Source organism: Canis lupus, chromosome 8 (assembly GCF_003254725.2).
Source record: "Canis lupus dingo isolate Sandy chromosome 8, ASM325472v2, whole genome shotgun sequence".
Lineage (NCBI taxonomy): Eukaryota > Metazoa > Chordata > Mammalia > Carnivora > Canidae > Canis > Canis lupus.
In genome coordinates this window covers 59,569,111-59,591,742 of record NC_064250.1, presented here as the reverse complement: position 1 = coordinate 59,591,742, position 22,632 = coordinate 59,569,111, and the positions used below count along the sequence as shown (strand labels likewise).

At 43.8% G+C, this 22,632-nt stretch overlaps 1 long non-coding RNA gene across 1 annotated transcript in view; it reads left to right on the top strand.

Moving 5' to 3' along the window:
• The window catches only part of LOC112657421 (uncharacterized), a 29,021-nt gene extending 7,634 nt beyond the window's left edge, over positions 1-21,387 (top strand). Inside the window, exons 2-3 of the long non-coding RNA XR_007412484.1 lie at positions 2,425-2,469; positions 9,479-21,387. This is a non-coding gene — a long non-coding RNA (uncharacterized LOC112657421). The remainder of the gene's footprint in view (positions 1-2,424; positions 2,470-9,478) is intronic.
• Positions 21,388-22,632: the final 1,245 nt, after the last annotated feature.

The window sequence follows — 22,632 nt, the reverse complement described above, 5'->3', positions numbered from 1 at the left end:
GATAGAAGTATATATACCTACATGTCCTGCCAGATACAAACCTACATAAGACACACAGTTCTCTCAGGAATTTCTGCCTTCTTTGGGAAGATGGGCCTGGGGGAAATTCTCTGGGAGATCCTGGCTAGCAGAGGCTCCCTTATAAGAGCAGGAACATAGGGCCAAGCCCCCTTGGCAACCTTGCCAAACTCAGTCTTGTGGTTGTGCTGGCTGTGGGACTAGCCCTTGACAAGATGGATGGATTACCACATATGGGTGGATGGCTAGGGCCTTCTTACTCTAAGGGATTAGGGCAGAAAGGAATTCATGCTGGGAGTATAGACATTCATGATAGACAGTGGAGAAAGAGAAGAATCCAGAGGCCCAAGCAAGAAAACTCGAGGTCCTTTGGCTTTAGAGAGAGGGAAATTCTTTTCTGTCTTCCAAGTGTTGACAACCTCAAACTTCTTGTTAGTGCCAATGCTCTGTGGATGCAAGAAATTGGCATCTGCATGTAAGATGCTCCCCATCCCCTGTATCCAGGTCTCTGCTGACAGCATCCCCTCTAGCAGAGTACTTGGATACCTCTCTTTCCAGCTTCTTCCTCACCCCATTTTTTAGTGGATAGTACTTCTCAATAATTCTTTCTGTGAATTTGAATCACTATCTAGATCTACTCTCCCCCATGCAAATGCAGACAAATAGTGGAACTTTGGAAATAAAAGAGACCTTCCTGTGTCTCAGATGTACTCTTCTGACCTTAGAGATGTTCAGAGACTCCCTTGAGATTACACCTGATACCAATACTTCCAAGGGGCGAGGAGGACCAGGACAGGCCTCTTTTCCCTACTGCCTGAGCACATCGGAGTGAGAGTTTTCCCAATGGAATTCTCTGGACTCACATTGGATCAAAGTACAGGCAGATGGGTAACTTGCTGACTTTGACAGTATGGGGTTCATCTGAATGGTTTAGATGTTTATCCAAATTATTTGGAATGCTCTTCACTCAGAATTTTAGGTGGAGGATACCTACCCTCACACACCTGCCCTTCCGCTCCTTTCAGAAACTCTTCCTGGCTAAGAAGAGTCAGCCCCCTCCCCCTGTATTTTCTGAAGGTCACAGGATAGATGTTACAGAGCAGAGCAACTAAGGACATTTGTTCTCAGGCCCTCCTTTCCTAAACTGTGACTGTCCAGAGAGCAGCAGGTTCCCATTCTTCACGAGGTTGCTGAAACTGCAAGCAGTGCTTCCACCTGCTTCTTTCCCCTGTGGTTCTCCATCACCTATGGGTCAACTCTTCACCCCTGGGTACAGTCACCATGTGGCTTTGGCCCTGCCTGTAGCCCCGGTTCTCGGGCTTCAGTCTTAGGGAAGAAATTTCTTACACGTTCCAAATACGTACTGCTGTTTTTTACCTGCTGGGACTTTGTACTTGTTTTCCTTTGGCTTGAAATGACCCACCGAATTTTCTGACTCTAGAAATCCCCCCCTCTACTCCCACTCCCCCTTTGAGGATGAATTCAGACATTTCTTCTACAGGGAAGACTTTTCTGATTCTGTTTTCTGCTACTTGATGCATATAGTTTTATGGTCATCATGATTTGTTTGTGTTTGTCCCTCCTCGGAGCCGAGGAAGGAACTCCCCAAGGATAGGGCCTTGTTTCATTTTTATACCCACCTGCTCCCAAGAAAAACCCAGTTGCTCAATCAGTACTTGTGGAATTGACTTACATAAGGTCTCCGCACAGCTTGTTTCCTTTCTGACATTAACCTGTGACAGGTTTACCCAAGAAGAACCCAGACCAGGGCCCCTCGCTGCGTGATGGGCTGATGACCCAAACAGGTTCACTCTCCCGATTTCCATGACCCCTTCAACTTCCTCGGGCCTTCACAAAGGTCTAAAACTGTGCTCCCACTCTGCCTACTGCCAAAGGAATAAGGAAAGGATTCGGTATTTTGGTTAACTCATTCTCCTTCCGGGAGAAGAGGGGGTATTGATCTAGCTCAGCTGAGACAAAGCTTCACAGTGGTCTGAAGCCAGGGAGCTCCGGGGCTGTTAGACTAGCTCATGGGGCACCTGCAGGGTATGGAGTATTTTGCTGGGGAAGGGTTGACGCCCACACTTCCCATTTGCTAGATGGAGGCCTGGAGTCCTCTACATACCTTGGTATCCGAGGATGGAGTTGAACTTGACATTCTGGAGATGAAAACAGAAATGCGAAGCTCATTCCTAACCGCCATCTCCCCCAAATTAGGAAGTGATCCTCATGTCAAAGGATAAAGGGAAGCAGTCTGGATAGCTGGAAAGAAGGAGAGAGGTGGAAAGACACTTTCCCTGAGGGCCCCCTCTCTGCTTGACACTCAGCCATGCCCCCTGACATGCATTGTATACTTTAATTCTTGTAAGGACTTTGCCAGGTAGAAAAATTATTTCCATTTTACAGATGCAGAAACTGATGCTCAGAGAGAAACAGATGGGCTTGCCTTAGGTAAGCACGCTGGTAAGCGGCAAAGTCCCAGACTCCCTGGCACCAGAAAGTATGTGGGTTTTGTTTTGTTTTGTTTTTTTTTTTGTTTTTTTGCACATTTTCATGTTGCTTCTGTGTCCTGACTAAGGAAGTAAAAGTAGCATGTTGGGCTGTGGGGTTGGAGGAAGCCAAGGGACATTCTGGAGAAAGAATCCGAGTTTTCGTAGAGCAACATGGGTCTTTCAGTTTTTCCTAACACTTACAATCATATTTCTGCCCTGAATCCCATGGGATTGATCCTGCCTCAATGGATCAGGAGTATTTAGAAATGATGACAGAACTGATTCAGAATACAGCGGGGGTAGGCCTGGTAAAGAAAAAAAAAATATATCAAGATTTCAGAAATACAAGTAGTATATATTTCCTGTGGAAAAAGTAATAAAAGTTGGCCTTGACCTGGTGGCTTTCAGCTTCAGACAGCCTGTGCAGTCGCTAGGCAGCCTGTCAAATATTTCGGATGGAGCATTAGAACGACGAGAATGGATGATTGTTTGTGTAATATTGCCCCACAAACTCTGAGGGAACGTTGTCATTAGTCATTCATTGAATGATTGATGGATTTCCTTTTGTATTTCCTCCATTTACTAAGCCTGGGGGAAGATACAGTGCTCGAGGCAATGAAAGTCTTTATAATCAACTGCCCCCCCCCCCCCACACACAGGAAAGCTGCACAGAAGGGGGGCCCTCAGGGGTTCCCCGCTCTGGTTCTCATTGGTTTTCGGGCGGGTAGAATGACAGAAGGAAGTGGGGACAGGGAACATTTCTCCACGAGTGACCTTGAACCGAGGGAAGGAGAGTGTGATGGGATGCTGGTGCCCGCCTGGGAAGCGAACTCGGGGTAGGAGAAGTGGAGCCTCCAGACCAGGCCTCTGGCTAAGCCTGCGTGTAACTGGTTGCTCTCCGGGCAGATGTGGTGACGTGGAGGTGAGAAGGTCCCCGTAAGACTCCTGAGTCCCCTGGTTGGTAACTCAGGCCCTGTGTCCCCCTGCTTCCCAGGCCAGTCGCTCTCCCTCTGGTGACTAAATCACCAGGCTGGGGCCCCTATTCCAGGGTCTCAGGCCTTCCCCAGCGTACCCAAGGGTTTTCTGTGAGCCTGGGGTTTCTCTAGTTCTTTCCTCTCTCCCTTTTCCTGAACTGGCCTAATTCTTTCACCTTCTTTTGCTTTTTTAGGGTTTTTTTTGCCCTGCCCTCCGTCAGCCCAGAATGAAACGCTGCTACTTCTCTGTGTACCTGAAGGGAAGGCCTGGGGTTAGTGGGAGAGATTTTAGCACAGCAGGCATTACGACTGGATGTTATTCATTAGCCGTCCTGGGCTGTGTGGATGTTTTCACAGGCCCCCTCTCTTCCTAGGTCCCCTCACCTCACCCACATTGCTGCTGACCTCACGGCCTCCCCATTTCTTCTGAGATCCCAGGCCCCTCACTGCAGCCTCTGCAGACAGCTCCAAGGCTCTGCTTGTGTTATTGAACGAAGCAGTTGAGTTCTATTTGGCTTAATCCATACCCACCCAGACCAGCTTAGTCAGTGGCCTCATGTCTCACATCCTAAGGGCCCGTCAGTCAAATGGATATTTCAGTAGAAAAAACCATCCGCGGGATCATGCGGCTTCCCCAGAAGTCAGAAGCAGTCGAAACTTCTGATTGTTTTCCATAGAAATTGTTTCCTTCCCCCAATGTGGAACGTGGGTGTGATAGAGAGAGGGGGAGGTTGGATAGGGGCTGGAGGAGCCTGCACCCAACTCCCTGCTCTGCTCATACCTGAGGAGCCTGCGAATTCCCTGTGTTAGGTCTTCTGCTGGATTTACTACCTTTGCCCCGGGGAGAGGCCGGTAGCTTGGTGGTTGAGTGTGCTACCTACTGAATGAATAGGCCACTTGGGAAATTTCATGGAATTGACGGTTCAAGACTGAGTTCAACACAACCTTGGGCGAGTACTTGATGAGCAGGAAAATGGGCTTTCAAACACAGTGGTCTCCCCTTGATAGTTATGACCCTTTCTATGACGAGTTTCCTTCCTTCTCCGGGCTTCAGGCTGCACAACCCTGACACTGCCTCCTGCACCCCCAGCTACATTCCATCCACCATGAGGCATTGAGATGCCTTTTGACATGAACTATGTTCTCCCTGAAGGCAGGGCCTCGGCAGCAGAGAACTCCCCCTTGGATAAAGGGGAATAAAGCAAAGGGCCAAGGAGTTTTGGCTTTGTTTTTCTTCTTTATGGCCTGGTCCATTTCTGCATCTATGGCCAGCCTTCCTCTGCAGTAGCAGTAGCCTTACTTTTCCTCCTATTTCATCATCTATGAAATCTACCACATGCAAGACAGGTCCTCCTACCTTCCTCCCTCCCTCTCTTCTTCCTACCTACCCTTCCAGGGTAAACAGGCTGCTCAATTTGCCACCCAAACAGGATTTGGTTTAGTTTAGCAAGATGTCTAGCTTGTAGAGACAATGATTATCCCTGCCTGAAGACTACCGTGCATTGACCTGGAGAGGCCAACATCAAGAATGAGCCCGATTGTCTTTTTGTGTAGTAGCATTGACAAACAGAACCATGGGAAGGGGACAGGGTTTTCGTCTGCTCAACTCTACCTGCAGAACAAATGGCTAAAAATCAAACCCAGGGCTGAGCTAGAGATTCTGCCCCCTGTCTCTGTGGCAAGTATCACACACAGTATTTGTTGATTATCAGTTCATTGAACCATATACATGGTTTCCTTTCCTGAGAAATAACTACAAGGATTGAATTCCTGGTGGTTCACAGACTGTTTTAAGGACATTGGTGTCCTGTCTCTTGATTCTTTTCCAGGCCCCCTTAAAAGCCCCAATTCTTATAAAACACTCCTGTTTCAATCACCTTGCACAGACTTTCCTTGCAGTGTTCTCCTTCAGAAACCAGCTATTTAGGTTTATGATGAATAAACAAAAGCATCCACTAGCATGGACTAGTGAAGGCTGTTTGGGTTTCGAGTGGTCTTTGGGTGAAGAAGGGCTCTGTTGCCTTTGAGGAAACGCTTGGCTTTTGGGACCCAAGCTTTCCCACCCATGAAAAATCAGAGCTCTAAGGCACAGGCCAGATACCTGGAGAGTGCTGTATCAATTAATATTTGTGTAAGTTTGGGTTCAAATAACTTTAGAAGTTATGTTTCAATACATGTGGAGGCCCATGGGGCTTGTGAAAGCTCTGGAAGGGACAGTGGTTGTTGTCATGCTCTGGCTGTGCCAGTCCAAAATGGAGAATCTGCAGTGCATTGACTCAGACTTGGCACAGCCAGACACCATCCTTAGGTCCTGCAGTTCTGGATGCTCATTCTTCCCTCCCTTTCTGCCTCCTTGACAAAGGTAGAAAGTAGATGGTGCATGACTTTGTTGTTGAGTGAAAGGTGAGCACTGCCATGATCCAAAGGTGAAGACATAATCAGGTCTGAGGGTTTGTTTCACACAGATCTTTGTCACCTTCATTCTATAAAATCTCAGAGGCCGGTAGCTTGGTGGTTGAGTGTGCTACTCACTGGAGAGGACCAGTGTTTTCAGTGGTGGAATAAAGAGTTAGAATGTGTCATCTCTTCTACTCTCTTTTCCTCACCAAGCATTACCCCTTTTCCTTCTCAGTCTTTCTGGGTGTGTACTTGGATTTTGATTGAAGAGATGGGGAGGGCAAGGAGCAAAAGAGAACTGAAACAAAGAGACTAGAAAGAGAGGGGAAGTTGGGTGACAGGATGCCTTCTGGAAAGAGTTGGGGCGTGCTGACAGGTATCATGTGATATCTGCCTTCCTGGGGAAACAACCTCATCACTCCATGAGATGGGTGAGCCCTGTGATGGACCCAAGTCCATCCTGTCCAATTACCAACAACAGTCCCTAGTTAATCAGGGAACTCACATCCAGATGGATCTGTTCATGGATGGTTTCCGAGAAGGAAAGAAAGACCGTGAGGTCCTCAAGGGAATATGCAGATCCGGACCAGGGACAGTGTTCCAGGGGCTACAGCATCCTTCTTGCTCCACAGGAGGAAGTAGTCCTGTAAGATAAAGCAGCAAGTCCAGAAAATATCTCACAATAGGTGTCCTGCAGGCCATCCTGAGCCACTAAGGCCAAGTGGAAAAGAAGCAATTGTCAGGGTGAGGTCCAGCTTGCTGGATGTGGAGAATGCAAGGGAAGGGGAAGGCCCTCCTTGGTTATTGCTTTCCTCAAGATGGCAAGGAGCATCTGAACATTTGCTCTATGAGGGCCAGGCCTTCATCTTCCATCGAGAAAAAAGAAAATTGTTTCAGCACAATACTCAGTTTCTTTGGTTTCAGAAATTTCAAATAGCAAAACGGGGGAACATTTATTGCCTGAAGTGATGGCCAAAATGCCCTTCTTTGCCCTGAAATAATCCAAGCATCTGAAAAACTTATAAATATGATAACTCTTCTAGAAACTTTCATGGGCAGACTGAGGATGTGAGAGGTGGAAAGTGAGGGAGTTTATTAGTTAGACCTCGGGACAGTGGGGGCGGGGGGGATGCTCTCCATGGCCAAAGTTAGAGTATTTTTAACAAGGGCAAGGACTGAGGTAACGTGTGAAGCAAGAACTGAATATGTCATTAAGCCAGAGAAGGTGATTCATCTGGAACTTGGCTGAAATCAAGAGCCAAAGGAAGCCAAAGGAAGAAGGGGGAAAATACATAGTCAGATCTTAATAGGATGAAGCAGAAGAGTGGTCCTGGATGACGAATCACTAGTGGAATACTCTTGTTTGCAATAGTCTTCTACATGCATCTGCCAAGGAATATATAGGAACATTTAGTTACATCAATGGGACAAGGGAGACACCCCTTTCCCAACTTTTGAATCCCTCCTAGTGGCATTCAATAGAAATTTCCTAGATTCCCTGATGAAAAAGTGTACTGGAGGTGGAAAATGGAGATACCAAGAAACAGCTCTTCTGGTCTGTGCCTTTCCTGATAGAAGTAGGTACCAAAGCTGGCCATGGTGTCCATGGGGACAGATGGTTCTCCAGTGATGAACCCTGGGACCCCAAGCAGGGTCATCAAAATGTGTGGGCAGTGAGCAGGAGCTGGATAAGTCAGCCACAGAGGTACCCAGGGGAAGATGGGGCAATTGCCTGTGAAGGGGGGGGAGGTTGACAGAACTGGAAGGCTATGGGGTTATGTTCTTGGTTATCTTAAACGGCTCCTGCCAGTGATTTTTCCGATTTTGGCACAAGAAAATGGTGTATTTTACATTTTCTATGGAAAACTAGAGGGTGACTCTGAAATCTCCCTTATAGTAGTAGAATTTAACATCCCTTGGGATCTCTATGAACATTGATGAAAATAGTTTTTTTTTTCTTTTCAGAAAGAAGGAAAAACATTGCATACAATTTCAGTATGTTTATGGTTCCCTTGATGCCAACCCATGGATACTGATTTGAGAGTCATTGCCTTTTACTTTTTTTTTTTTTTGCACACCAGAGGTTGTGTTGAAATCCTCCTTTAAGGTATTGGCTAGGTACCAAAGTGATGCCAGGAACATTGATGTTATTGAACTTATGTCTTAGGGGATGTTCAGAGAGGAGGAATGCTGTGCACTGTGAGCTTCCCATTCATGGAAAACTGGTTTTGTTCTTTTTGGGGCATGTATCAAGAGCCTATTTATTCCCCCAGAAAACATGCCATCTGCCCACTGCAACTGTGGTGTAGGACAATGGTTGGCTGGATGTCTTTAACAGCTACTCACATCTGAAATACCTATTGGATGCTAGAGATGGAGATGTACTAGCCGCATGATGAAGGGAATTGGAGAATCCTGGGTAGTAGTGCCTGGTATGAATGCACCAGCAAGGGAAACTCTGATAAAATGGATTGAAGATGAATTACCTCTTACCTGGCCCTGGGCTGCTGCATGAGTTAGGGAAGACAAAGCTGAGAGGAATACCTCCAAAAATGTTACAACACTTAGACCCAGGACAATAAATGTACCAAATTCATGACTAGGAAAGATGGACTATGATAACCAGATAATGCCAAGAGTAAGGACTTTGGTGAGCGGTCAGTAAGAGGATCACCTCCTACAGTGTCCTGGGTGTCGGGAGGAACCAATTCAGGAACTCTATGGATACATTCAGTTAGACAGTTTAGTACTTCACACTTGAAATAATTTGATCTCTTCCCCCCCTCAAAGAAATAATTTGATCTCAATTTATCAAAAAGAGGCTTTTTATGATCCTATAGGGAAACTCCATTTGAGATGTCAGTGACTGCAGTTTTCCAATGCCTGGAATCTCTTCCAGTTTCTTGCCCCATCAGACAAACCTTGTGCCATTGCATATATGCTCTGCCCACCTTCTGCTGGTGAGGATGCTCTCAGAGCCTTCTGCTTTAATACTCTTCTCACTCCTGCCAGGGAGTGGGTGTTATCTATATAGACTCTCTGAGGATTCTCAGAGAAGCTTGAGAAGCTCCCCTCTGATCTATCTAATGAAGGACTTTACACAGAGAGTGCAGATATAGCTATAAAAGGCCCAAGTTAGAGGCTATCTCTACTGGGAACTATCAATGGGTGCCATTTTTTTCCACCCCTCAAATCAGGACACAGGGACTCTCATGTGTAAGAGATGGTCCAGGAGATGCAGTTTGGATGAGAAAGTGTTGAAATATTGTTTGGCTGTACAACGGGACGGAATATTTGAAATCAGGACTGTTCTGGAAAGTCCAGCATTGTGGAGTCCCATGCCCTGGTCCTGGTGCCCCTCCAGATCTCCTCCCTGTGAAATAGACTCTCCTGAACTCAGTTCCCTGTTTACTCTCATAAGGTACTGGGACAAACTACACACAATACTCCAAAACCTGTTTACACTCACGGTTAAATGCAAGTTCTCTATATGTTGTTGGTGTTCAGTGATTAAGAACTTTAAAAGATTTTTGGTACTTACTGTTTGGATAAATTATAAAATGCCCTTCCTTGTTCTTCCTCTTTTCTTTTCCATAGGCTGTGAACTTTGTTGCTTGCGAAACATGAGTCATTACCATTGGAATATTATTTAAGGAGACATGTGTCAATGCCACTCCAAAAATGGCACAAGTTTAGACCATCACTTCAAAGGGTGCTATGTTACACGTCAGAATTAGTGCCACTGGACAACTGGCTTTCTATGAAACATGATCGAAGTAGGGAGTGGTCAGAAGGGCTGGGGTTGTGCTGGACATCTTATCACCAACATCACCAGTAGGGTGGGATAGTTTCTGGAGTTCTAAGCTCAGCAACAGATCCCCACAGCTGAGGTTCAGCTAGGTGGGCAGAGCTTTCCTCAGAGGCCCAGCAAACTCTCATCATGAAGGTGGATCTAGGTCATGGAATATCAGGGTGTATAGAGAAGTACAGGTAGGCTGGCTATTAATCGATAAAACAGCTCATTCATCCATCCAAAGTTCTTTCAATTGACATGTATTTTGTTTCTTCTCTGTGCTAGGCACTGTATTTGCACTGAAGTTGTATAGAAATGGTTGAAATGTTATCCCTGCCTATAAGGAGGTCTACTAGAGATGGCACTCAAGTTGAAGCAGAATTACAATGGAATACAAACACACTATCCTAGAGACAAACTACATGGGAGCTCTTCAACCTTAGGGCAAAGCCCTTCGCCTTGCTGGGGTGGGGACAGTCAGGAAAAGCATCCAAAAGAGGAGGTTTCTGCTCTAGATCTGGATCTGGCCCAACAGAGCATGCTAGGAGAATGGCGTGGAGATCCACTTTCCAGCAGAGGGAGCCCACTGCCGGGTCCTACGATCCTGACTTGACTGTGTTTAGGGCTAGGGCTTCTGTCAGTTGGGGGATTGGAAAATCAGAACAGCCAATCTAGAGAATCAGACTGGAGAACCAGAAAGGGACCTTGGAATACAGAGTATAAGGCAGAAACCCAGTTTTATGATGTAGGGCACACAGATCTGGGTTTGGGAACCCCACTCTGCAAGAACCCTGATTGCTCTGGTATTAGAATGGACAATTGAAATGCCCTGAGGGGATGTGTGGGAGCTCAGGAAACAGTCCTGGGGCTTGGAGGTTGAGATGTCAGCTAGAGTGGTCCCAGGCACAGGGCTGTACCTTGCCACCATGGATAGGCACCACTCCCCTGTCACTTGAGAGGCAAGAAATCTAAAGCTAAGCCCTGCCAGATGGGTGAAGTCAGAAGGGCAAGAGGGGAGGACTGAAATGATTCAACCATTTCTTTCCTCAGGTCAGCCTTGGTCTGGAGCTAGTCTAGGCTGTGAGGTACTGGCCTTGGATAGACCCGTCTGTGTTGGGGAAAATGGGGAACTGGTGTGAGGGTCTGGATGCACTAAGAGATTCGTTACGCTAATGTTCTGTGAAGCTATGAGGTTTTCTGGTTGAGAATTGGGCCGTCTAAAAACAATACATGTACAAATGCATGCTTTATGCTGTTGTAGAGACTGATGACAAAGTCAAGCAGGGACAGAAGGAAGACTTGTCAGGGTTCATCCCATTAAACTTGCATAGGGGGCAAACCCTCTGTCCATCTGACCCCAGGATGTCCCTGACCCTTGCTGCACCCTTCTCAGGATGCGTCCTGGAGAGACAGAAGCCAGGAGGCTATCTTTGAATCTACAACTCTGTACCTTTTAATCTAGATTCCCATAGACCCACCTCATTCAGGGAGTTCTTTACTACCTGTACCTTATGCATGTGGCAGTCTGGCAGTGGCCTGAGACCTAGATCCAGAGCCTTGGCTTAAGAGAACTAAATCTTTGAATTCCAGTTTCTGGTCCTAAATGCTCTTTGATCTGCCTCTATACTCGCGTCCCTCTTGGGAGCATGTGGTTCTGGACCCCAGCTTGGCCAAATCTGTCTTGATTCACACTGTGTTCTTGCTTATAGCTTCATCAGTGGTATGTCTCAAAGCCAAAGTTAAATCTTTTCTAGAGGGAGATAGTGATATTCCTGGCACAATATTATATACCTGGCCTACATGAGTAACTTCCAGGGAAGAGAATTTTAAGAATAATAACTGCCTTTTGGGTGAGATTTAAAACTCAGGGCCAGAGCACTTCTTTTAAAACCATGGATATGTTTTCTAAGCATTGAGGCACAGACAACTTGTTGGTTCATGAAGTCTAAAAACATTTGGCCTATTGGTTCAGATGTAACTGATATGCAACAGTATTTCTCTTCATGTTTGGAGACTCCTGTGGTGGTTCGCTTCATTCCTGTTTTCTTGCAGTCATTTCCCTACAGGCCACAGGTTATGCAGTTGAGCATTTTTAAAGAAATCAAAACCATGTCCAATACTTCTGTCATATGATTGTTCTTTTATCCTTATTCTTTAATTGACCCCAAATCTTTCCTTTCAGACGATATTGGCCCTACATGGCAGAGATGCCCACAAAACGCTGAATTAAACAAGAAAGGCTCTTGGGCTCTGATAAGCTCTAGGGATAAATTTCTTTCCACTGGCAGACCATGGTCTTTTGGGTTATTTGATTACATAGGCTGAATATATATTTATATAAATATTTCAGTCCCAAACTTCAAAAGTGGTAAAACATTATGGCGAAAAACAGGGAGGTTTATAATTGCTGTTTTGCAGCAGCTCTGTTTTAAAACACATTTTGTGATTCCAATTCAATAGTAAGAAAAAATACTCAAGAAATTCATTAATTTTATTTTGAGGGAAGAGAAATTAGTGTTTTTTTTCTTTGAATATGCAGAGTGCAGACCAGTTCAGCAGATGTGTGATACTGATGAACTAATATGGTTAGTATTAGTATTGGTATAAAGCTTTCTCTATGGACATCCTGTAATGCCAAGGGCCGCTGGATTGATCCCTGTCTTACGCTGGCAGCCCCAGGGAATGTGAGGAATAGATAGGACATCTATATTTAAAATTGTATTTAAGGTATATTTAGCCTGTAACAGAGACACTTGAAGAAGAGCTTTCCCTGGAGATTAATTGCCAGCTGGTGTTGAGGATACTTTGGGCTCCCAAGCACCTCTGGGTGGGCTTTTAGTTCCAGGAAATGGCTAGTGTCTTAATCATGACTTCACCTGCTAAAATAGAATTTATATTTGAGAATCTTTATTTAATGTGGTTTCTCTCGTGGATGCCAGTCGGTCTGTCTTATTTGGAGAGGAATAAAACAGCTGGCACAATCTCACTGGGGTGGTAAAGGACACTTTGTGAGGGCTATTTTCATTCTTTCTGAGCCCCTGAATGGAGAAGAAGCCCCAGCTCAGAGTAATGAGTTTCCTTGGAACTTCCTAGCAGTTCATGGAAGGGCTTCTCCTGTGGAAGGGAAATTGTTTCTGAAAAATTCACTTGTTGAAATTTTCAGGTATGGAGATGTTTATTTGTGGGGAGATGTTACCTAAATGTTAAAAAAAGAAAAAAAAGTCCCAACAACCATAAAATCCAGAAAACAAAAAATGTAGGTATGACTCCTGGTTTCCACAGACAAGGCTCTTACCTTCATAAACGATGAGATGGATCAAGCTGGCTTTAATTGTAGAATGTCACAGGGCTCTTGAAGAACACCAGAGCTAATAGCAGAAGGAAAGCCATTAGTCCCCAAATGAGGCCTGCGTTTCTTTGTCCTTCTCAGTAAGTGCCACCAGCACTTCCACACTGATTGTTTACCGTTGGAATCCGTTCTGATTGGTTGGTGCCCATATCAAGTACCAGTTGTTAAATATTTTGGACATCAGCTCCACTTAGCTAAGAACAGAATTGTGGAAGGAATAGCATCTTAAAGGATGTGGATGGGTCAGAGGTGACACTCTCAGATGGGAACAGTCCCAGTTCTGATAGCACTCAATGAGAGCAGGATAGGATGTTGAGGGGGGAATTGACTGGACCAGCCAAACTGGGCACCATAAATTTGAGTATTTAAAAACCTTTCTTAAAAGGTCCATATGTGTAAAGCACATTGACACATGAAACACAGGGAACCAAGAGTGGCCTGGAAAGGGAGACCAGGCCAAGTTTCCAGAGCTGGGGAACAGTGAGGCCAGGAGAGTGCCCAGGTGAGCCAATGAATGGAGCTGGAATGTGAATGGCTTGCATCAAGTGGTCACTAGTCAGTCAGGGTGGAGCTGCCCTCCTTGGAGGCACTGGGTGGTGGTAGGCACAGCCTGAGTGTCCTGCCATCTCAGCTGGTCCTCCTTTCTGATAACAATACTAGGGAGCTGGCTCAAGCTGGAATATGTCACCCTTAGGCCCAGACTGAGGCTCAGCTGTCTCCCTCCTGCTCATCACATCCTTCTCATGGCCCCCATTACTTGTCTGAGTGTTCAGAATGGACCCCAGTTTGTGATTCATATGTTTTGTCTATGCGGGACTAGGAAAAGAGAAGATGGGACTTGCCTTATGTTGTGGTTATGAAGTATCATTGTTAGTCTACTTTCAATAGCCTGATGTGTGAGAAAATTCAAGCATGTGCATATTTGGGTTTTTCCTATTAGATTCACCATGTTACCCATAGATAATGTAATAGAATTTCTGGAAACAATCTGTGTTTGGCTTTAGGATGCACTATGTGGCTTTTTCCTGGAGTAGATTAACCATCTACTTCTCTTTTGGGCAGTGATATCTCCCCAGATTTTATTCCTTGATGTCACACCAACACAAGGGGTAGGTGAGCCACCTCTAAACTGAGCCTGGATGAAATGAATGTTTTCCTCTCAATAAATCACAAGGGGGTAACTGAGAGTGGATGCTATTCATTAAGTTCCCTTTTATCGCTTACCTTTTGGTATGTCTTAGGTTGACTACTTCTGATGATGTTCTTTGGGGTTAGAAGAAAAATTTCATGTTTAATGAGCTAACATATGCTACTGGTTACAGATTTTCATTTTTTTTTCATGTATGTAGCCAGTTTTCATTAATATGGTGCTTTATGGAAGTAAAGTCTTGAAGACTCATACAGTTGTCTGAAAGCCTCTTGAAAATTTGGTTGGTGTTCCTTTGGGGAAAAGATAGTCACCCTCCTGTAGAGAGGTCAAAGTACATAGGGCTGGGGCTGGACTCATGACTCTGAGCAGAGGGTCAGTGCTAAGGACCCCTTGGCATTAGCCCAAGACAAGTCTAGTAGATGGGAGGTGAGATGGGGAGGTGAGTGTTTGAAGCAGACACCTCACCCTGTCACCTCATCCATCTTGTGACTTTTTTTTTTTTTATCTTGGTAGAGGTAGACCTACCTCATTCACCAAGAGGTGGAATCTGTGTAAAAGGCCTATGAAAAGAGATTTTCTCTCTGTACAGGAATTTCAACTAAAGCCTTAAAGTTTGGGGGCAGTGGGTGAAATAAATAACTCCACATTTATTCAGAATTTACCAAGAGAAACAAGACTGTCCTTTGAACATCTGCACCCATTATCCAAATTCTTTCTTATAAGTTGGAAGATTGGTATTTATTGAATGAACTATTTTGAAGGGAATTTGTAGGGGTAAAGCTGCTATGGGTTTTCTCCTTGGAGAATGGAAAAGAAGAGAGAAGAGGGTATTTCTCTCATTCTTTAGCCAAATGAAGGAGGGTCCCATAAAACCACCAGAACTTTGCACAGACTTTGGTGTTGTCTGCTAGAAGGGGGGACCATGTCACATTTCCTGGCTGAATGCCAGCCAGGGATCAGAAACTCATTAGCTTTCCTATAGGAGCACAGAGTTCTCTAGAAAGCTTGACACCTGTCCTGAAGAAGTCTAAAGGTGAGGAGTTGGCTGGGGCAGCTCACAGCACTAGGGTCGAGAAGGCCAAGTTCGGTGGCTGAGTAGGCTATATTTGTAGTTTTTAAGGGATAAGAGTGCATCCCCAAGGCATCAGGCAAATGTGTAAAAGGATCCAGGCCCAAGCTGTCTTAAAAGGATGGATGTCTAAGGAGGCTATCTGTAGTGGTAAGGGGACCTCAGAGGCAATACTGCCAGGGCAGGAGCTGATGGGGCAGGGGTCATGGGAGCTCACCCAGGGGAATAACTGTTTGGGTTGTGGGGATGGTGTCACAAGCTGGTCTCCTGGGTGGTCTTCAACATGGCCATAACTGTTGCCCATAAAATAAAACCAGTATTTATATGATGGAGGCACTTTAAGAGCCAGGAGAGCACTGAAAACAGCACCAATTAAGTAATTTTTTTTTTTTTTTTTACCTTTTCCCTTTCATCCCTCTTGTACCTGGAGAACCCAGAAACAGGCATTGGGCTGAGTGAGGTGGAATAGGATGTATTGCAAACAGAGAAAGCCAGATAATAACCACTTCCCAAGATGCTGATTCTCAAACCTGAAATCAAACCTCAGCTTGGTGGAGAAAGAAGTATTAATTGGATCAGGTTAAAGTTTTGATTTAGAATGGTCTGGACCGGGTGTATTAGTTCCTGAAGACAGGGCTGTTGTTTAATGGCTGAAATTGACTTGAGAATGATAGAATCTGCCCCAAGCATTGGCAGGAGAAAAAAAACTGTTTTTTGATTATATCGTACCCAGTCAAACCGTGTACAAGCCTCATGAAAATCTTAGTTTTCTGAGTAACATTGGCTTTATTCTAAAGATCTACCAAGATAGTGTTAGTTTCAGGAACAAAATGTTTATCTCCACACTGGATATTGAAGGGAAGGCAAGAAGTCACCTGAGGGCAACAAAAGCATAATGTTATCCAAGGAAAAATTACCATGGGGAAGATCCATCCCAGACCATTCTGTCTTTTCCAAAGCCAGGAGAAGACTCTTTGGGCTCTGGCTGGATTTTTTCCCCAAGATAGTTTTAGCCCCACTCCATGGACCTACATGGTTTCCTTCCTTCCTATTGGGGTGAATAATATAATTCTTGCTGAGCCTAGTTTCTCTACAGAAAGGACTAACTTTGAAGAGTTAAAAAGGTCAAATTGAGTTCTTATGGAAAGCCATAAGCCAATGATGCCTTTGGGAATTTTTCTGACATCTTTCACTTAAAACCCCTGAGAAGAATGTAGAAAACTCTTTTATTATCTGTATTCATATGAAGAGTCAAACATAGGCAAGATTTTGTCTCATTTGCTCGAAAGCATTTTCTTTCTTCTTAGAGGTTCCTTTAGGAGTCTTAGAATTAAGCACAAACAAGAAATAAGGAAGCCTCAACGGCTTCGTCTATGAATGACAGATCAATAATCATTTATGCTAATGGTCTTGGATGGGTCTCTTCCTTTCCTACAACTTGTTCTAGTTGACCATATCTCAACCTGAAGACCATTTTCTTTGGTGTATGCTGGGGGCTATATGTTAAAGTCTCAAGAGCATATTTTCCAGAGACTAGTGAGGCATTGCAAAGGTCCCCAAGCACTTACTGGAGTTGTTTCTTCCACAGATGACAAAGCATTGCTTGATTCATATTTCCTCTTTGCAGAAGCAGATACAAGAGCAACAGATGGTCAGGGTTTCAGATGTGAGGGATCCTGGGTTCTCTTTACAGCTCAGCCATGGACTTTGAACAAAGCCCAAGGCTCAAAGCCGAATACATGGCCAAGTAATTTTTTTTTTTTTATTGCCAAGTAATTTAAAGCCAGAGGGCGCTATTACACAGAGGACATTAGAGCCTTTTTGGAAGCTGTGCTTCTGTTGGCTTTTGTTTTGGAAGAGGCCAGCTCCTAATACCCAACTTCTAGTTTAAAGGATCTTTTCCTTAATTTCAAACTCAACCCCTAAAATCTGACTTTTGTTCATTTCATTTTTTTCCTTCTGGACCTAGTCAGATTTCTCATTATTATTAACACAATATTTTAAATTACTCTTAAGTTGAATTAAACTTTTTTTTTGGTGGTATGGAAAAAGCATGGGAAATTTGCTCCTGGATTCCCAAAGCAGAAAAAGTTAGCAATTGGAGGAACCACAGCAATGTGTGCCTAGTAAAGACAGTGGATGAAGGTCATTGGGCATCTTGATGGGAAGTCTCTGGGTTTATAGGAACCATAGGATAAAAACTTAGTTTTTTTGTAATTGGAGTTTCTTGACTGAGGATTCAGCTGTTTTTTTCCTTACTCTGCAGAAAACTCAACCTTGGTTGTAAGAGGCTGGGTTGGCCAACTGATCCCTAGATTTGACTTCAATTGATTATGAAAGTTCCTACAAAAAGTGACCCTTGTTTGGCCTAATTTAATACAATTCCCTTACTTTCAAAGGCAGGGACTTAGGGCTATTACTTTTGTTTTTAACAATGAGGGGGAAGTCAAAACACATGGCCTTAGTGAGATCTTTTGAGCAGAGATGGCCAAGAAACCAGGGGTCATTGAAGATAGCTGCCAACCTGGATTCATGATGAACTCCCCACATCTCTTTGTTGGAATCAAAATCTTGCCCCTACTCTGAAGCTTGCTTGGTCAGCTGACAATTTTCTTAGATATTTTTGTTCTTCTGAGAGGCCAGACACTTGACTGGCATGTCCTCAGACACTCACTGGGATAGTCCACTTTAAATAATAGACCACCTGGATTCACTGTACTGTTGGCTTTCCAAATGCCAATTGTCATGCTCTCTGGGAGCTTCTTCCCAACAGGATTTATAGCTAGTTAAAATATTCCCTGGATTCATTATGTCCTTCTGAGGACTGTCTTAGCTGCTGGCTGTGGCTTCTCATCTCTTGTTAGAGGTCTCTTGACTCCTACAATCACTCAGTTCTTTTCATTTTCATTATGCTAGGCTTCTTCGTTCCCACTAGCCCATGCCTGAGGTAGACAGTATGCCTTGATGTCACTTCCATCAGAGTAGTGGTATGCAGGGATACATACAGAAGGAAATGTTTGGAGAACTTCAGAAATTTTTCTATTGGGATGGTCTTTATTGCCGGGAATCATAAGTCCGTGGAGAGACAGAACTTTAGGTTTTTGGATTAGATACTTTTGAGGCCATCCTATACAGTTATGAAATAACCAATCAGTACAATTAACCACTCCTTTGGCAGGAAACACATAAATATAATCATGCTCTAAATAGTCTGGTTACAGTGTTACCTGTTTTCTGTCCGCAAAGAGAAGGCATTTAGTGACATCTCAAAATAACACTCTTTGGCATAGATTTTAAGAGCTTACAATTAATTCAGTGCAATGCCACTGAACAAATATTCATTAGGTTTCTACTCTGAGCTAGGAATTATGCTGAACGTTTTATGGGACTCAAGGATGAATGAGGTGGGATGATAAGATACAGTGAAAATAAATTAAAAGACCTCAAAAGCTTCATAAGAAATTGAATTGACCTGAGGGGAAAATATGTGTAAGGGGAAAAACTGTAGAAGAATTCTTGTACAGAAGGACAAGAATAAATATTCCCTGTGAACCTCTTTCTTAGGTCATACCTCAGTGAGCAGCAGTGATGCTGAGAAGGACAAAAAAAGAAATCTCCAAAAGCAGAGGGGAGGAGCTATAGTCGATGTGGGAGCATCAGGCACCAGGGAAATGTCTGAAGTAGGGAAGCAAATAGGGGTACAGTTTTTGTTCAAGATGGTGGATTGGACATACATGTCTAATGTTGGTCCCTCCTGAAACAGCTTTAGAAACTTAGTCATGTGACATTTAAGGGCATAAATCTGTAAATATGGGGAATATGCCGCCTCTAATATATGCAGAGCTCCTAAGAAAGAACATGGAGGGCTATACCATATATTTAAATATTTAAAAGTTATAAATCAAGCTAACAAACTGTTAGAGTTTATCCTCTGGCCTTGACAAATGCACTCTCATAATGACAACATTGAACATATATGTGCGTATTAATACCAAATAACTGCAGATAGTGCAAGTAAAAATTCATTTTACTTTTGTCAAAGCTGTAACTGGCTTTGGGAAGAGGCAGTGGTGCACATGCACAGGCATGAGCATGGCAACACACGTCCTGCACCATTCTCAGTCCTTGCATGGAGTCCTTCTTGATCACCCCTTAGAGGTAGGGTATACACATTTGAAGTTCAGCCTGCTGGACTGACTGAGGAAGAAACTCTGGCAGGCCCTACGCATGTCCTGTAGACTACTTGGAAAGGGAATGTGGGGGTCCCATATACCAAGAGTGTGATCTCAAAGGGGAATGGTAAAGACCCTGGGTGGGCATACCTCTTGCTTTAAAGCATCTTTGCCTCCTTGGGATGGAAGGGGCTCTGCTCAGTTAACTCACCCACAGTAACAAGATTTCTGAAACTGGAAAACAAAACAGATAAGCAGTAACTGACTGATCAGACACCAGTAGAGAAAGAGACTGGTTTAACTACAAAAGTCCTCAAAAAACTCTTAAATTGGGAGGAGGGTGGTAGTTCAGGGACCTCTGGAAGTGTGCATTTCCCATAAAAAAGAAGGGTTGAATGCTGTTTAAGAAGTGATGAGATTCCTAGATTCTCACTCTTCCATACTTTTGGGGTAATCACTCTTCCCTCACCCAGGAAAGAAACTAAATTTATTATTTGTAAAGGGGATAAAAGAGTCTGTGGACCAGGAACAGCCAGACATAATTGAAGGCAGGGTACCAAATTGAAAATACAGAGGTTTAACCAAAATATGTCTGTGGAAACAGAGACCGCACTTCTACTTCCAGCCATCTTTGTCCATTCTGTTTAGGAATACTGGCATCCAAGCAGAAAATTGGAAGATATCTGGAAAATTCAGTGGGATCTTCACAGTAAATATGCCCCCTTAATCGGCACAGAGCTTCTAGTCTATGGGAATAGGCACACAACAATTAGCAGAAGTCTGAAGACTTGTAATGATAAAAGCAATAAAATAAAAGCATTCTGGAGGAAACTGTGTGTGAAAAAAACTTCAAATGAGTAATAGCCTCAAAGAAAGTTTTCAGAAAAGATCTAGCACTCATGCATGAAGAACAGGCTGCCATAAAATAGTATTCTGAGAATATGGGAAGGTTTCTGAAAATTAAAAACTTGATGCTAAAAAAGAAAATCCATAAAGGGCCAGAAGAGAACATTGAAAAATTGCTTCAAAGAGTAGAACAAAATGGCAAGAATATGAAAATTAGGAGAGAAAATAAAATAATAAAACTAGCTCAGATGGTCTAATATCTGAATATAGGCATTCAAAAAGGACAATAATAGAGTGATAGAATATAATCCACTAAATAATGTCAATAAAAGTTCCCCAAATGGAAAGACATGAGTTTTCAGACTGAAATGCTCAGTGTCCAGAAATATGAATATTAGATCCATGCTGAGCAACCCATGTGTAATTTATCTGAAATCACTGGAGAACCAAGGAGAAAATTCTACAAATTTCTAGGGAGACACACACACACACACACACACACACACACACACACACAGAGAAAGAGAGAGGGGAGAGAGAGACACAGAGAGAGAGAGAGATAATAACAAGCCCCTCCCCACTCCAATGAAAAGCACATCCCATGCAAACGAATCACAATGACCAGATCCTTCTCAAAAGGAACAGGAACACTGGAAGCTAGAACATACTGGAGAAATAGCTACAAAATTCTGAAGGAAATAAAAATTTCCAATAAAAAATTTTGTACCCAGACATTCTATTTATGAATGTGAGACAAGAATAAATAAATTTTCAGACATGTAAGGTCCTCAAAATTTTACCTCTCTATATAGCCCTTCTTAACGTGGGAGGGGTGGAGGCAAAGCACCAAGAAATCAGAGGACACATTGTGTGGGAAACAGTGCTATGTGTGCCCTCTTCCCAGCACATAGGAAGACTACATATCCCAGCATCCCTTGTAGTTATATGGGAGCCCTATGATTGAATTCTGGCCAATGCAACATGGGAAGAAGTGATGTAACGTCCCCACCCCAAAATCAGGTCTAGGCCCAGCAGGTCTGGATATAAAAATACCAGAATGAAATATCAGAAAGGGAGACAGAACATAAAGAGTCCTAACTCTGGGAAACGAACTAGGGGTGGTGGAAGGGGAGGAGGGCGGGGGGTGGGGGTCAATAAGTGATGGGCACTGAGGGGGGGCACTTGACGGGATGAGCACTGGGTGTTATTCTGTATGTTGGCAAATTGGCAAATTGAACACCAATAAAAAATAAATTTATTATTAAGAAAAAAGAAGGGGAGGTGGGTTCAGGATAGGGTAACTGGGTGATGGGCAGTGAATGGTCACTTGATGGGATGAGCACTGGGGGTTATACTATGTGTTTGCAAATCGAACTTAAATAAAAACAAATGTAAAATAAAAAAAAAAAATACCAGAACGACCTTCTGTTCTTTCTTTTCCTTCTGTGGTCACTTTGAGGCCTTGTGTTCCAGATGGCTCTCTATGAGGTAAAGAGCCACCTGATTTGCATTGGACTGTGACATGAGCAAGAAATAAAGAATTATTAAGTTGAGTCATGGGGATTTAGAGTTTGTCTTTGTAGCAACTAGTGTTGCATTCTCACTCTCATAGAAAGTGGGTACTGATGTCACAGAAAGTTAAAACTATGTGGCATTTGGTTCATGGCTTGGTGATTAGCAAAAGAACTAATGCCAGAAATTAAGAAATGGGGACCCAAGTTATGTGGCAGCAAACATTTGATAAAACCTATCACTTGCTGGGATGTCAGAGCTAGCAGCCCAAGGAGAGCTGGTCGCAAAGAAAGTGTTTGGGGGAGTCAGCCACTGAGATTCATTTGGCAAGGTATCATGAGTGATATAGTCTTTGGGAATAATTGGCTAGTGTTAAAGGAGAAATCAAAGGGAATAAGGGGATACAGAAATTTGGGTCCCCAAAATCGTCTTCTTGTAAAGCACAAAAGGGAAGAGACATAAACTTACAGTAAAACTTCTCGATAAAGTGTCTTGGGCATGATGGCCACATCCCCACATGATAACCAAACTCAGTGTGGTGGTTGTTGACCTGGGGGGAAAATCAGGCAGAGAGGAGGAGGCAATGAATGGGTTGTCTATCTAGAAGGCACAACTATGTTTAGGAAAGAACTTTGTGTACACTCATTGCCTATGAATCTGATCAAAAGCAAATACCCCAGAAATAGGCTTCTGAGGGAACTGTATTGCCAAAGAAACCATGAATTTGATTCACACCCTCTGCCCCCATCCCTGAAAAATCTTGAACGGTTTGAAAATGGAAACAATCCCAGCAGCTCAACTTCCGCAACCAGATAAAGAGGCTTCAGAGGCCCTGTACACTTTCTTCCTGAAGGGACATG